This window comes from Mytilus trossulus, chromosome 5, assembly GCF_036588685.1.
Source record: "Mytilus trossulus isolate FHL-02 chromosome 5, PNRI_Mtr1.1.1.hap1, whole genome shotgun sequence".
In the NCBI taxonomy this organism is placed as follows: Eukaryota; Metazoa; Mollusca; class Bivalvia; order Mytilida; family Mytilidae; genus Mytilus; species Mytilus trossulus.
The window spans coordinates 72895761-72912268 of NC_086377.1; the positions used below are offsets into that span (position 1 = coordinate 72895761).

The 16508-nt window shown below is 34.0% G+C and overlaps 1 long non-coding RNA gene across 2 annotated transcripts in view; it reads left to right on the forward strand.

Annotated features, from left to right (window-relative positions):
• Positions 1-16508, forward strand: part of LOC134719155 (uncharacterized) — a 54355-nt gene that overhangs the window by 21087 nt on the left and 16760 nt on the right. Inside the window, exon 1 of one of the 2 annotated variants that reach the window (XR_010107523.1) lies at positions 14277-14380. The exons of the other annotated variant lie outside the window; for it this stretch is intronic. This is a non-coding gene — a long non-coding RNA (uncharacterized LOC134719155). Of the gene's footprint in view, positions 1-14276; positions 14381-16508 lie in introns of those variants that run through there. 2 annotated transcript variants of the gene reach the window in all.

Here is a 16508-nt window from a genome sequence, read left to right on the forward strand (position 1 = left end):
ATCTCTAGCATCCATATCTCTAAAGTTAAACAAATATCGAGAGGCTGGCAAATGTCTTCATCTGTATACACCTTATATCTCTAGCATCCACATCTCTAAAGTTAAACATATATCAAGCGGCTGACACATGTCTTCATCTGTATACACCTTTTAATCTCTAGCATCCATATCTCTAATTTGTAGCATCAATATCTCTAAAGTTAAACACGTATAGACAAGCTGGCAAATGTCTCCATCTGCATACACCTTTTAATCTCTAGCATCCGTATCTCTAAAGTTAAACATGTATCGAGAGGCTGACAAATGTCTTCATCTGTATACACCTTATATCTCTAGCATCCCTATCTCTAAGGTTAAACATGTATCGAGATGCTCACATATGTCTTCATCTGTACACACCTTTTTATCTCTAGCATCAATATCTCTAAAGTTAAACATGTATCGAGAGGCTGACACATGTCTTCATCTGCACATACCTTTTAATCTCTAGCATCCATATCTCTAAAGTTAAACGTGTATCGAGAGGCTGACAAATGTCTTCATCTGCACACACCTTTTAATCTCTAGCATCCATATCTCTAAAGTTAAACATCTATCGAGCGGCTGACACATGTCTTCATCTGTACACACCTTTTACTCTCCAGCATCAATATCTCTAAAGTTAAACATGTATCAAGAGGCTGACAAATGTCTTCATCTGCACATACCTTTTAATCTCTAGCATCCATATCTCTAAAGTTAAACATGTATCAAGAGGCTGACAAATGTCTTCATCTGCACACACCTTTTAATCTCTAGCATCCATATCTCTAAAGTTAAACATGTATCGAGCGGCTGACAAATGTCTTCATCTGCACACACCTTTTAATCTCTAGCATCCATATCTCTAAAGTTAAACATGTATCAAGAGACTGACACATGTCTTCATCTATGCACACCTTTAATCTCCAGCATCCATATCTCTAAAGTTAAACATGTATTGAGAGGCTGACCAATGTCTTCATCTGTACACACCTTTAATCTCTAGCATCCATATCTCTAAAGTTAAACATGTATCGAGAGGCTGACAAATGTCTTCATCTGTATACACCTTATATCTCTAGCATCCATATCTCTAAAGTTAAACATGTATCGAGAGGCTGACAAATGTCTTCATCTGTATACACCTTATATCTCTAGCATCCATATCTCTAAAGTTAAACATGTATCGAGAGGCTGACAAATGTCTTCATCTGTACACACCTTTTAATCTCTAGCATCCATATCTCTAAAGTTAAACATGTATCGAGAGGCTGACACATGTCTTCATCTGTACACACCTTTTAATCTCTAGCATCCATATCTCGAAAGTTAAACATGTATCGAGAGGCTGACAAATGTCTTCATCTGTACACACCTTTTAATCTCTAGCATCCATATCTCTAAAGTTAAACATGTATCGAGAGGTTGACAAATGTCTTCATCTGTATACACCTTACATCTCTAGCATCCCTATCTCTAAAGTTAAACATGTATGGAGAGGCTGACAAATGTCTTCATCTGTACACACCTTTTAATCTCTAGCATCAATATCTCTAAAGTTAAACATGTACCAAGAGGATGACAAATGTCTTCATCTGTATACACCTTATATCTCTAGCATCCATATCTCTAAAGTTAAACATGTATCGAGAGGCTGACAAATGTCTTCATCTGTACGTCCCCCTAAATCTCTAGCAGTCATATCTCTAAAGTTAAACAAATATCGAGAGGCTGACAAATGTCTTCATCTGCACACACCTTTTTATCTCTAGCATCCATAACTCTAAAGTTAAACATGTATCGAGAGGCTGACCAATGTCTTCATCTGTATACACCTTATATCTCTAGCATCCATATCTCTAAAGTTAAACATGTATCGAGAGGCTGACCAATGTCTTCATCTGTATACACCTTTAATCTCTAGCATCCATATCTCTAAAGTTAAACATGTATCAAAAGGCTGACAAATGTCTTCATCTGTATACACCTTATATCTCTAGCATCCATATCTCTAAAGTTAAACATGTATCGAGAGGCTGACACATGTCTTCATCTGCACACACCTTTTAATCTCTAGTATCTATATATCTAAAGTTAAACATGTATCGAGAGGCTGACACATGTCTTCATCTGTATACACCTTATATCTCTAGCATCCATATCTCTAAAGTTAAACATGTATCGAGAGGCTCACAAATGTCTTCATCTGTAAACACCTTTTAATCTTTAGCATCAATATCTTTAAAGTTAAACATGTATCGAGAGGCTGACACATGTCTTCATCTGCGCATACCTTTTAATCTCTAGCATCAATATCTCTAAAGTTAAACATGTACCAAGAGGATGGCAAATGTCTTCATCTGTACACACCTTTTAATCTCTAGCATTCATATCTCTAAAATTAAACATGTATCAAGAGGCTGACAAATGTCTTCATCTGTACGTCCCACTAAATCTCTAGCAGTCATATCTCTAAAGTTAAACATATATCGAGAGGCTGACATATGTCTTCATCTGCACACACCTTTTGATCTCTAGCATCCATAACTCTAAAGTTTAACATGTATCGAGAGGCTGACAAATGTCTTCATCTGTATACACCTTATATCTCTAGCATCCATATCTCTAAAGTTAAACATGTATCAAAAGGCTGACAAATGTCTTCATCTGTATACACCTTATATCTCTAGCATCCATATCTCTAAAGTTAAACATGTATCGAGAGGCTGACCAATGTCTTCATCTGTACACCTTTTGATCTCTAGCATCCATATCTCTAAAGGTAAACATGTATCGAGAGGCTGACACATGTCTCCATCTGCACACACCTTTTAATCTCTAGTATCTATCTGAAGTTTAACATGTTTAGAGAGGCTGTCAAATATCTTCATCTGTACACACCTTTTAATCTCTAGCATACATATCTCTAAAAGTAAACATGTATCGAGAGGCTGAGACAAATGTCTTCATGTGAAAAAACGAGAAAGAAAATGTCATGTGGTCACAGTATGCACCAACCTTTCACCAATCTTTTCCAACTACTAGTCCGAAGACCAATACCGTATTGATTATGAGTAAACAATTTTTTTGCAAATACGTACTAAGGGACTGGTCATTTGTAACCTGAAAAGGGAGGAGCAAAATAAGGGGGGACTTGACAATTTTTAGGCATGGAAAAAGGGAGGGTTCAAATACGGGGTAAATGTACAGGTTTTGTGCGTGAACCTCCTGAGGGGTTCACGGTTATATATTGGCGAGTTTTGGATGTGTCTATGGGTCGCTCGATATCTTTCGGCCGGAAGTCGGAATAAAATTCTCGGAACGTCTCGAAAGTTTTAAATCATTTATACAGGTAGTTATCTACGTCGTTGAAGGGTCCCTCTGTGGCTAGGCTGCCACGTGACATTACACAATCAAAGTAAATTGGAAAGTAAACCATAAGGCTAGGTTGCAGCGAATAAATCGTATACATATAAGAACCTTTTTTATTTTTCACAAAACATATGTGTTTATAATAATGTGTATGTTGATAAGCGCTTTGATGTGAAAGTTTCTAAACAAGTATTATGACAACACAATTATATTTGTTTTAAAACGAGCCCTGTACACTGTGTGTATCTAGGTCAATTATAACGTGTCAGTATTATGCATTGTCATGATAACATGTAAACTAACTATATCTGAAGATTTAACCACGTGTGTATTTTCATTATAGACTAAGGAGAAAACATTCGGCTGGTTTAAATGTGTATTATATTAGATCGGAAAACAGAAGGATAACATTATTATCAAAAGTATTCAATTTAATTAATTCATTAGAAATCAAAGAAATATTTACAAAATATATACTCTACATGTACCTATGTTTCTGTAGAAACTAAATATTAAATTGAAGTCAGAATATTTGTTGCAATTAAGAAATAATTATGTATATCACAAGATACTCTGCTTTAGTATCTTTAAATATTCATGTGTAATGTAACATGCATAATAATAAAATCTAAATAAAACCTCGCATCATACCAAACAAATGTTGATAAACAATAATATTTATGTTTCTATGTTTCTATTTTCTATCGTTTTAGTAAGGTTTGATAAGTAATTGTTATTTTTTTTTTGTATTGTAATATATCCATAAAATGGAAAGTAAGATAAATTAATTCAATATTTAAATTTTAAACGGTCGTGAATAAAAATACTTATGTGTTTTCAATTCACAAAGATTTTAAATCTTGCAGCTCACAAAAAAACGTAACAATAGTATAATAGTCCCAGTAATAATTTACAATAATCATAACAAAATTTAAAAAGAGTACTAACCCGAAAAATGTCAGTCGTTATATTCCGTCGATCTCCGTCTGATCTCTGATTGCTATTATTTTGTACTGTTTAAGTATGGATTTATAAGTCTTTGCTGATATTTTGTATAGTAATCTGTTCTTATAGTGGAATGGTAGAATTTAAAAATAGATTCATTTGAATAACAACATGTCCGTCCTTAAATACTTGACGCTTGTGTTTATTGATACTACATGTATATCTATTCAAAATTTTCGGAAAAAAATGACTGACAAGAATGTATGTTTATTATAAAATTTCAACCCTATTTTTGTTTGTTTGTTTTAAGTGCCAGTCTGCCTAAGAATCAGGCAGTGGTGAAAACATGACAAAAAAAAAAAACCACCCAATTTGGCATTGATTTAAGTTCATAAAATGTAGTTATGCACAAAAATAACATTCATTTCCTTTTTCTGTTCTGGTAATAGAAGATACAATTTGGTTGAAATGCACTAGAAATTAACGAATAAGGGGAGATAACTCTGTGATTTGCTATCATTCTAACCAATTTTCAAACCAAGTTATTTGATATTACCAGACACACACAAACAAAAGACCAATTATTTTTAACTTATAATGATGGTTAGTTTTAAATAGCATGATTAGCTCGGTGGGTTTTTTCTGACCATGTTTTGATTTTAACCTAAATTGCCTGATTCTTACAAAGACTGACACTTAATAGTATTACCTTATAACATCTACATATATATGTGTACTATGGTACAGTTTTGAAAATTGTATTCACTGTGTTGCCCACCTATCCTTCACGTCTTGATTCATTCACGTTATAGTGCGCATTTCAAACGCACACTATCGGTTTGCGTTCTCAAAAAAACAATTATACTAATTTCACTCGTGAATGCGCATTTTCGTTTTTCTTATCTAAATTTAGGACACGGCTGTAAGAGATTGACATGTTACCTGCATGCACGGTCATAATTACTTACTTAATTTATTAGACCAAAAAAAGTCTCTTTATAAGATGTCCCAATTAATTCCATGCCGCATGTTTCACCGCACATGGAAATTGGACTTTAAATTTATCTATACCACATCTACCATGAGTACAGACAGCTTCAATAACGCGGAGTTGAGAATATGAAGGCATCAATACAGGAAACAAAATAAAAGATATGATAGATAAAATAAATGTATCCAGAATTCCAGATTATAAAGCAAACTTAGTGCATAAATTTAAATTGCGATTGGTTTGTGCAATTTGCATAAGTCAACCGGTTTGTATCATCGGAAACATTATGTACATTCCCAAGTATTGAATAAAACAGTCGAACTTTAAAATGTATATTCAAATAGTAGATGTAAATATACACTTTCAACTGGCTTCTTCTATTCAAAGTCAATTATTTCACGTCTAAGCAAACACAAATTCAGCAATAATCTGTTGGTGACCAGTCAGCGGTCTAAGGTGCATGCATTTCTTTTCTTTTTTTTTTTTAAAGAAAGCAACTTGTTATATAAAGATATAAGATTGTGTTCAGATTAGTACTGATTTGTTTAAACCACACATACGGGCCTCTGTATCCCCGGACACAATGTTGTTCCCCCAATTATTCTATATTCTATATACCCCATCCATACTGTGACCCTCCGCAGTTAAATATACTGTCTAAGGGTTGGGTGCACGCGAGGTTGGACGATCAAGTAACAAGAAAATAACTGAAAATTATCGAAGGCTTCAAGCCTTTACCGGAAGATAATTTATAAGAAACAGATGATTTGACGTATCAGAAAGTGTTAAGACTTTTGAATGCAGAAGTGAAAATTTCTGCGGCATTTCCCAAGGGAGCAGGTTAGTTATTTTTTCTTGAAATAAAGCCAACAAGAAAGTGCACATGCCTGTGTTCGCATACAAGTTGAACTTGTACAAACCAAATGAACTATTCTACACAAAAAAAACATTGCCAATTGACTTTCTGAAATTACATGTGTCACAAAGTTGACGAAGGGAAATGTGACTCCTTTTACTGAATTACATGCATGTGTCACTGAGGTGAATCAGTTTAAAATTTGTAGATACGACACCCCTCCTCCCAATTCCAGACCCTCACTGAGGAGATAAAGGAAAAGATCCTTCTATTGGGGAAATGGTAGCATTCAGTCAATTTCATTGGCAAATTTATGTGAATCAATGGCTCCATTTGACTTATTTTTTATAGACATTCACATGATTCATGGAACACGTTCTCATCTAAAATTAGAAATTCTCATATGACACTTCACTCATTTTTGAGCGAAAAAGCTACATCTTCTGGGATGATTGATATATTTCGCGTTAAAAAGTCACTTTATAGCATTATTATTATTTGTGTGTCATTTTTTGGCAAGATTTGTGGTCTTTTTTTGTAAATGCGAATCCAAAACTACATCATTTTATCATAAACCTTTTTCATAGGATGCTAGAATAAACTATTTCAACACCAAGGAAATAGTTGAAGCAAATAAACCTTAAAAAAAAATACTCATTCTGCATTTTTGTTATACTGTCATGCCATTTTTGAAGTATGTACATAACAAAGCATTCACCCATCTTTATTTCAGATGTTTCAATGAAAAGAATGCTAAATTCAGTGTCTGACTTGGATTTGTCAGGTCTGTATGCCTTCATACCAACCTGGTTTATGCTAAACTCTCATTCTGTGTATTCTAGAATTTGTCAGGTCGGTATGCTAGTATACCTGGTGTATGCTAAACTCTCACTCTATGCATATACTAGTATTTGTCAGGTCTGTATGCCATCATACCGACCAGGTGTATGCTAAACTCTCACTCTATTAATATACTAGTATTTGTCAGGTGTGTATGCCTGCATACAAACCTGGTGTATGCTAAACCCTCATTCTATGCATATACTAGTATTTGTCAGGTCTGTATGCCAGCATACCGACCTGGTGTATGCTAAACTCTCACTCTATTAAAATACTAGTATTTTTCAGGTGTGTTTGCCTGCATACCGACCTGATGTATGCTAAACTCTTAATCTATGTATACTATAAGTTGTCAGATCAGTATGTCAGCATACTGACTTGGTGTGTGCTAAACTCTCACTGTATGCGTATACTAGTACTTCATTTGAATTTGAAAGAAAGCTCTCAATTCTTAACTACAACACTCAGGGGTTTATTCCTGTATATCAATAAAATTGAGAATGGAAGTGGGGAATGTGTCAAAGAGACAACAACTCGACCATAGAGAAGACAACAGCAGAAGGTCACCAACAGGTCTTCAATGCAGCGAGAAATTCCCGCTTTTCAATAAACTCTTGTAAAAAATGGAATTCATAGGTTTGAATGTCGGCATACCGACCTATGGTCGTATTCACATTGAAAACAGGGGCGGATCCAACCATTTTAAAAAGGGTGGTTCCTAACCCAGGACATACAACACTGGTTTACAGTGAACACTTTTTGTTTTTGAACTTGGATATATACAAGATTTGATTGCCTGTATATCCACCTATGTTCTATTGAATTATAGTCTTACATACATGTTAGTATTGTCAAACCAAGCTGGTGTTCAATGAGCTAGTGTGATTGTGTTAGGTTTTTCCTCCAGTCTAAAATTTCTGCATATTTGGTGGCATTTATTGGCTATTTTGCAAGCTGAACGATTTGCATTCTAACCAGCCGTATGTTGTAATCATATTTTAAATTGTAAAACTATTATTTTTCATCATGCTCTAAGTTAGTAACTTCTAGAGGGGCGAAAGATACCAGAGGAACAGTCAAACTCATAATCGAAAATAAACTGACAGCAACCATGACATGAAAAACACGAACCCCGCCAAAAACTGGAGTGATCGCAGGTGCTCCGGAAGGGTAAGCGGATCATGCTCCTCATGTGGCACCCGTCGTGTTGCTTATGTTATTACAAATCCAGTAAATAGTCTAATTCAGTAAGTCACATTTATGAAAAGGGAAGGGGATTGTAGTTACGACGTAAGAAACATATCTGATATCATCTGTGAAGCGGTTATTCCATACAGTGGAATTTCCAATGACACAAGAACAATAGAAAAGTCACTCTTCTTATGAAAGAGAAAGAAAAGGTAAAAAAAAAGAGAGACAATTTACGCATAAAAACCGATATGCATAGGGATGAATATCTCTTAAAACACAAAACCATTATATAACTTTTGTACAACCACTATAAGTAAAGTATATGTTTAAGCTAAATTTGTTAATATATGATTTTTTAATTGCCAAACACGCTGTTAATTGAACAATCTATTGTTCAACATAGGGGTGTGTAAAAAAACTGCCAGATTTGACTGCATATTTATCTTTTTTTTTGAAAAAAAAAAATATCAAACCTTAATAATGTAGCTTTCTGAGTATCCAATTTTTACCGTGTTCCGAAATGTAGTTTCGTCACAAGAAGTTTTTCAAAGTTGGGTGATTTTGTCTATATGAATGTCGGTAAATAAGTTTGATCGAGCACACCGACAAGTGTATCGTTGGGACAACTCGATATAATGTAATCAATATACGTGACAAATTACCCAATGTGAAGTTTATTAAAATCATCATAACATAATTGATCAACACATTATGTTTGAAAAACATGAGTCCTATTATAAAAGATTTTAAAGATTCATATCATTTACATTCAACGTTTTAATTGGATTTTGTGTGTTAAAGAAGACTTTGTACTTTTATAATGTACAGGATGTAAGATTTTTATCTAAAACAATATTATGATCCCAAATTTGATGAATTTTGTTGGCATACTTTAATAAAAACACTACATATAGGAAAGTATATGTTAAATCTCAATGTATTATTATTATGAAAAATGTTTGGCTCGGTAAAAAAAAAAAAACCTTCTTCCTCCCCCCGTTTTGCATGTAATGAGGGGGCAAGAGGGGTTCCAATAACAGCAAAACGGTAAATTGATTTAGCTTAAAACAGATAACAAGGAATTGAATAGGGACAATAACAGTTAACAGTAAATAAAATCTTAAAATCAGTCCGATACAGGACCAATACAGTAAATTTTATTATATAACTGGTTGTATGGACCTATTTATGCATTAACAGAGTAGACATATATATTCATTTTAATTATTATCCTCATCAGGTATCCTTGGTCATATGTTTTCCTTTTAGTTATTTTAATAATTGATTTGAATTAAATATACATGTACGCATGGGGGTACAAGGAACATTATCCATAATTATATGTTAAATTCAGATTTGAACAATTCTCAAAATCACAAAAAAGAAAAACCTATGGCTAGGATGAGGATAGGCCTAGGTCCATACGTCTTTACGACCTTAACAGGAACACCTTTTATATATTTTGTGGACAAGTTTTGATTTTGTACAAATAATGATGATTTGTACCAAAAAAAATGTACAAATTATAGCTCATCATACTGCCTTCAACTATGAGCAAACCCATACAGCATAGTCAGATATAAAAGGCCTTGATATGACAAACGGAAAACAATTCAAACGAGAAACTAACGGCCTAATTTATCTACAAATTACTGAACGAAAAACTTAGCAACAAATAACAACCACTGAATTACAGGCTCCTGACTTGGGACAGGCACATACAGAGTGTGGTGGCGTTAAACATGTTAGTTGGCGCCCGACCCTCCCCTCACCTTGGACAGTGGTGTAACAGTATAACATAAGGTATATTATGTGCTCATTGAATTATAATTTAATGCGGTGTACCAATGCTTTTTTATAACAAAATCCATACGATAAGTTATTGTAAAAGTTATAAGTGAATTATAATGTGTACAAAAACTGTGTAAAAAGTCAAAATACAATAAATAGTTCGTAAGCAAAATGTGTACAAAGTCAAAATACAAACTTCAATTTGAACACATTTTTTGTACATATTATAATTTGTACAAAATTAGACATCTAAAAACATGTTCACAGACAATGGAATTTATTACAAAGAATAATAATAATGTAGACTGAAATGGTCCTAGACCCGACTGTTTTTAATATGTTTATGTGATGTAGGTTACTGGAATCCTTCTGCAAATACATGACCCCCATATCACCAGTGGAAAGACCCCAATAGATGTAAGATGTGATATGAGAGCCAAAGAGACAACTCTCCATCCAAGTCACAATGTTCAATTTTCGTCAATTTCTACTTAAAATTGGCTGTCAAAATGCTAACATTCCAATTTTCAATAACAGTTTACAGCAAATACAATCTCACAATAACAGATAACAATAAAAATAATAGTCCTATAACAGCTAACAAGGAATAAGACAATAACAGTTTACAGCAAATATATTTTCAGAATAACAGATACTAGTAACAAAGAATTTAATTACCCCATAACAGCATAACAGAACTTATTAACCCCTTGCCCCCCCTCTGTAATGGATGAAACCTAAGGGGATTCGCGCTACCTGCCTAAAAGTGGGCCCGCTCCAGTCTTGCGATAGTGATTTCGTATATAATAAACAAAATATTGTCTCACACTAAAAGGGGCAGCCGGGCAACCTGCACGGCCCAGCTTGTCTTGCAAAACAGCCAAGATTTACAAAACATTACCAACAAAAACCTTCAGTTGGGCAATCTTACTGGAATCTAATTATCTCTACTGATAAATAATGTAACACTAATAACACATTTAAGTTTTGGAATGATTTTATTCACAAAGAATGTTTCTCATTGATGTACATTTCTATGCTCTTGTCTTTTCGGAGTTTATATTGGAAATTAAAAATTGTTGCATGAAAGAGACTAGCTCCACATTCCTATGCATATGATTGTCATATGTACTTGAAAATCATTCCATAAAACATCCATTTGGTACCCTTTCAATGTCAGACACTGTCTAGTCGTTTTTCTGCCACAAATACAAGGAAAACCTGGCTAAACTTGTGCTGGATCAGACACTTGAATCTTACATCGTTATTGATGTTAAGCAATTAGTTGAAAGGACCATCCGGAACTGGTGGATTTTATGACAGTCTTCCTTCCATACAGAACATCGCTGCAAAATAATTTGAACATTCAATTAGGTGATTATAATATTATTTGGCAATCCAAAGAGAACCTGAAAATATTAGACCAACGTTTGAACAGAGATGCAAAAAAAAAAACCACCAAAAAAACAGCCATTTTACTTTACAATGAAATTGAAAAAGTAGTTAGTTGCATGTCTCATCATCTTTTGGTTGTCGACCCCAGATAAATATATCTAAATTTTCGTAGCAGTTTTCCTCCCCCCCCCCCCCCCCCTTCTCCTTTAACTGAATTTGTTCAAACTATGGTGGTTTTACCCCTTTTCAGATTTCAGAATGTCATGTCATGATATCTTTTATAAATTAGATGAATTTCTAGTAAGTTTCTACGATATTCTTTATCATTTGAGAAAATACTATGCATCTGAATTAAATTGTTGACTATTTGAAAAAGCGCGCCTTCTTTTACTTTAATTTACCTCCCTTTATTTCAGTTTCTAAAGCACTGTAAGAATCGGAACACATTTATTTGGTGTACAGGATATTTGTAGAGATCTGTATGGCATGTTATTCTGACCTTGAACTCTTTTTATGAACCATTGACAATCTTAAGCGCATTTGACACTTCTATTAAAACCCTTGATATTATAGACGTTCAACAAATATACTATCATTAGTAAAGCAGACGAGACATTAACGCATTTGCGCTCTGATATTCTATAGTCTGTAGTATATAGTTAAATTGATCCACATCTGCGTTGTATACAAAGAACTTAAGAAAGTACTGTTGCACAAAATGTTGGTTATCGTTCAATCTCAAATTACTCATGAAAGATGCTGTTTTGCTGTAATTTTTTGTTTGATGGATATCATTTTGGTTTAAACGTTGCATATCCATATTATTGGCTAAATAGTGTCGGTCTGCCTGAATTGCACTTGATCGATTCTCAGAGCTGAATCTTTCACACTTCTTTAGACACGTTTTTAGGTGTTGTTTTTTTTAACTTTCGGGGTAAAGTGTTGAATAGAAAAAAAAAAGTTTTAATGTTCATCCTTTTCAAAATAGTTACAGGCTTCAACCAGTTGCAGGTTTATCAAATGGTAAAAGAAATACAACTTTCTGATTACTAGTATTAAGTCTGGTCACGCATTATCTTTCACGATCAAAATAATGCGTTGCCTGATCTTTCACGATCAAGTTTGATGGAAATTCAACAAATTCAAGATTTTCATATACAAATTAATGCTTTTAAGGGAAGAACATACTTTAATTTTACTGTACAATCAGATACACCAAAGATTAAATTTCAAATATATCATAATAAACTGAAATATGACATAGGTACATAAAGCGTGTTATTTGTAATTAATTTCATAGACATGCATTGCGCCTTTTGTGTTTTTTCATAAAGTACTTCATATTTTCTTTATCTTATTTCACAGTTATGATGAGAAAGTTAAACCATTTTGACAGACATAATTTTTTGTTCGGATTTGAAAATTAAGCGATTTTTTCTAAGATTCTGACCTAGAATTTACATGAAATGTCTTTCACGATCCGTTACCAGAGTTTTCACGATCGTCTCTCAATACTTGACCGCCGTTAGATATTCTTTCACGATTATTTCTCTCGTTAAACCGAATGATACCCGTGAGTTCGCCCACTGCATAACGGTCAACCTACTCGTGATGGCATTGCTGTCCGTAAAATTTACAATTGGATGATTTTACCTTCACCTTTTTGAACTCTTGGTTAGAAATTGATGGAGAAAAAAGGAAACTGTCTTAAAATCTGATATAATTCAATGGCAATATGCATACTAAATAGATAGTGATACAGCAAAGTTTTGAAGTCATTGTGTTTGCATCTCTGCCTGTCAACATGGTATATGCCAAAGTTCTTGTTTTCTTTAAATTCTTTTAGGGGGACAATTTGCTTTACAAAGATGCATGCCAAACATGCGTACAGTACTGTACATGCATCTTAATTATCGGTAATTTAAACAATTTGCAATGATCTGTCTTCACCCCGCCACATTATCATATATATATGCATGCAGGTGCCTGTCCCAAGTCAGTGGCCTGGAATTCAGTGGTTGTCGTTTGTTTATGTGTTACATATTTGTTTTTCGTTCATTCTTTATATAAATAAGGCAGTTAGTTTTCTCGTTTGATTTTTTTTTCATTGTCATTTCGGGTCCTTTTATAGCTGACTATGCGGTATGGGCTTTGTTCATTGTTGAAGGTTGTACGGTTACCTATAATTGTTAATAACTGTGTCATTTTGGTCTCTTGTGGAAAGTTGTCTCATTGGAAATCAAACCACATCTTCTTTTTTATCATATCATAAGTCGGTTTCTAACTGGACTAGCTTAGACATGAAAATTTGTGAATTTATAGCATTATACTATGGTAAAAATTGTGTATAATGACATATACACTCAATAATTGATGCTTTTTCTAGGTGTCATCCTTTTCTAGTGAAGCCATTTTTACTTTATTAGCAGGAACAGCAAAAGGTCAGGTGTTGTTCATTGGTGTCGTCTAATTTTAGATGAGAACGTGTTATGAATAAAACAACGAAATTTTGTCAAAATAATTTTAAGACAACTTGGAACAGTTTTTAAGACAATTAAATAAAAAAACTGTTTGGACGTTTTCATACTAAAAATCTATATATATACCGTGAAAAATTATTAACTTATTTATTTGGCGATCAAACGGGAGGCCGCGTCTTACGTCCTCTACGCCCCCTTTTTTTCCTTAGAATCAACCACTGAGAAGCGTTCTTAAATAGGCCCAATCAGTGTTTCACATTGTTCAAAGGTGTCTTTGAAATTGTATCGTCCTTAAATGGGCCCAATCAGTATTTCAAACTGGTCAGATCTTTCAATCTAATCCGAGTTTCTTAAAAACCGGTCTGAGTTTTCCTGGTACGACTTGTCCCAATCCCGTCATTCAGTGTCTCGTTTTGACAAAGCTTCCTGTTCCTGTTATCGACAAACTACAAACAATTCTTTTTGACCAAGAAGACGTTAATTCAATGACTTTAAAGGGTAAGTTTTAAATATTTCTGTTATATCTGACTCACGTGAAGAAATGACATAGGCCCTACTCAATTTATCTCATTTTAGAAATATTATTTACATTTTGAACACAGTAACCTGGTAGCAGGTCGATGGACACATTTCCGGGTTTCCATATCTCTTCTTCTTTGCATTTGGACGAAACTTTCTAAATGATGACTGAGAAGAAATTTTCAATTGTACATTTAAATGAGTATTTTTATTTTTTCAAGGTTAAAGTATTTATGAAACCAAATTTGAAAGTTGAAAGACAGTAAAACTTGGTGCGTTGCATTTGAACTGTTGAAGAGTTTTTAGCCACCAGGCGGCGCTGATGTTTGTCACTTTTTTTGTGACAAGTATTTTTTTTATAAAAAGCTTGTCGTGAACCTGTCATTTAGACTTTTATAAATGCATTTAAAATCAAAATTGTGCATCAATATAAACAGGTCAGGATTACCATTAATTGGTGGATTATAACTCAATTCAGGTATACATAATCTACCATTTGACATTATAATCATGATAGTGACCACATTATAGTGATGACATGTAATTGATTCTGACACTTCGTGCTGCAATTTGTTAGAGAAACCTAAAAACTAATGCAACCCTCCTTTTCCTACTGATAAATTCTGAGTTTTCATCTATTAAATCTCATTTTTGTTCTGTAGTCTCTTCCTGTCCATTTCGACTAACAAATTTTAAAGTTAGAACTGATGCAGACTTAAGGAAACCAATTGTGAATATCCGTCAATTGGTGGATTATAATCCACATTTTTTAAAACATAGCAGAGGAAGTCAGAAGCAATTACATGTCACTAATGCAGCCTTCACGATTAACTTTTAGAGTTCACAAGCCCCAAGCTCAATTTAATTTTTTTTTAGTTGGATTCTGTTGGCTTGTAGAGAAGAATTTTACAAGTCTGAAAGCAATTTCAATTACCAGCCAATGCCGTAGGACTTGTGGTTAAGCGTGAAGACTGCTAATGAGTACTCATCAAAGCTTAAGATGGTATATAATATATATACTATATATGGACCATAATTTGGTATTTGGACCGTTTCGGATAACGATAGGAAAAGTGATAAAATATTGTATTTTGGTGAGAGAAGTTGTTGCTCCACCATCAAATGCTATTATTTCTATTAAATTAAAGGTGCTTTCTACTCTCCCCCAGAGAGAATTTGAAATAAACAAATGTTTCAGATTATCCGGCCGCTTTTCTGTGTCCTTTATTAGCGTTCTTTTCGCTTCCGAAGTGCGTAACTCTGGCCATTTAAAGATAGTCGTCGCCTGCAAAATCGTAACTTTTGCTTTCAAATAATAAAGAACATCGACAAATAAGAATAGTCAGAAGAAAATGCAGAGAACTATAAGTATTTCTGTAGCAGGTGTAAAAACACTAGCGTTACTTTGGTTTCCAATTTCGTAACGCAAATTTTAGATGGTGTAATCTGCTTTGTTGTAATAGAACTATTTATAACAATATGCAAATACAAACTCTCGCGAGATGTTCAAACAAGTAAATCAGAGATGATTTACATTCTAGTTTTGTTCTTCGTAATAATTAAGTTAGAAAATGACGTTATCGTTATGCGTTACATTTCACACGAAACAGAAGTCCAGTTAATTCCTTTTTATGCCCCACCTACGATAGTAGAGGGGCATTATGTTTTCTAGTCTGTGCGTCTGTTCGTCTGTCTGTCTGTCTGTTCGTTCGTCCGTCTGTCTGTCCGTTCTTCGTCCGTCTGTTCGTCCGTCTGTCCCGCTTCAGGTTAAAGTTTTTGGTCAAGGTAGTTTTTGATGAAGTTGAAGTCCAATCAACTTGAAACTTAGTACACATGTTCCTTATGATATTATCTTTCTAATTTTAATGCCTAATTATATTTTTTATCCAATTTCACTGTCCATTGAACATGGAAAATGATAGTGCGAGTGGGGCATTCGTGTACTTTGGACACATTCTTGTTTTTTATTTAAATAGTTTTTTTCGTTCTAATCATTTCCGGTCATACGTGAAACATGTGACTAACATGTGATCACGCGCTTACGGCCGGATATATAAAATACTAGGTCTAAACATTGTTTTTGTTTCCAACAGGATGTCAGCAAGCA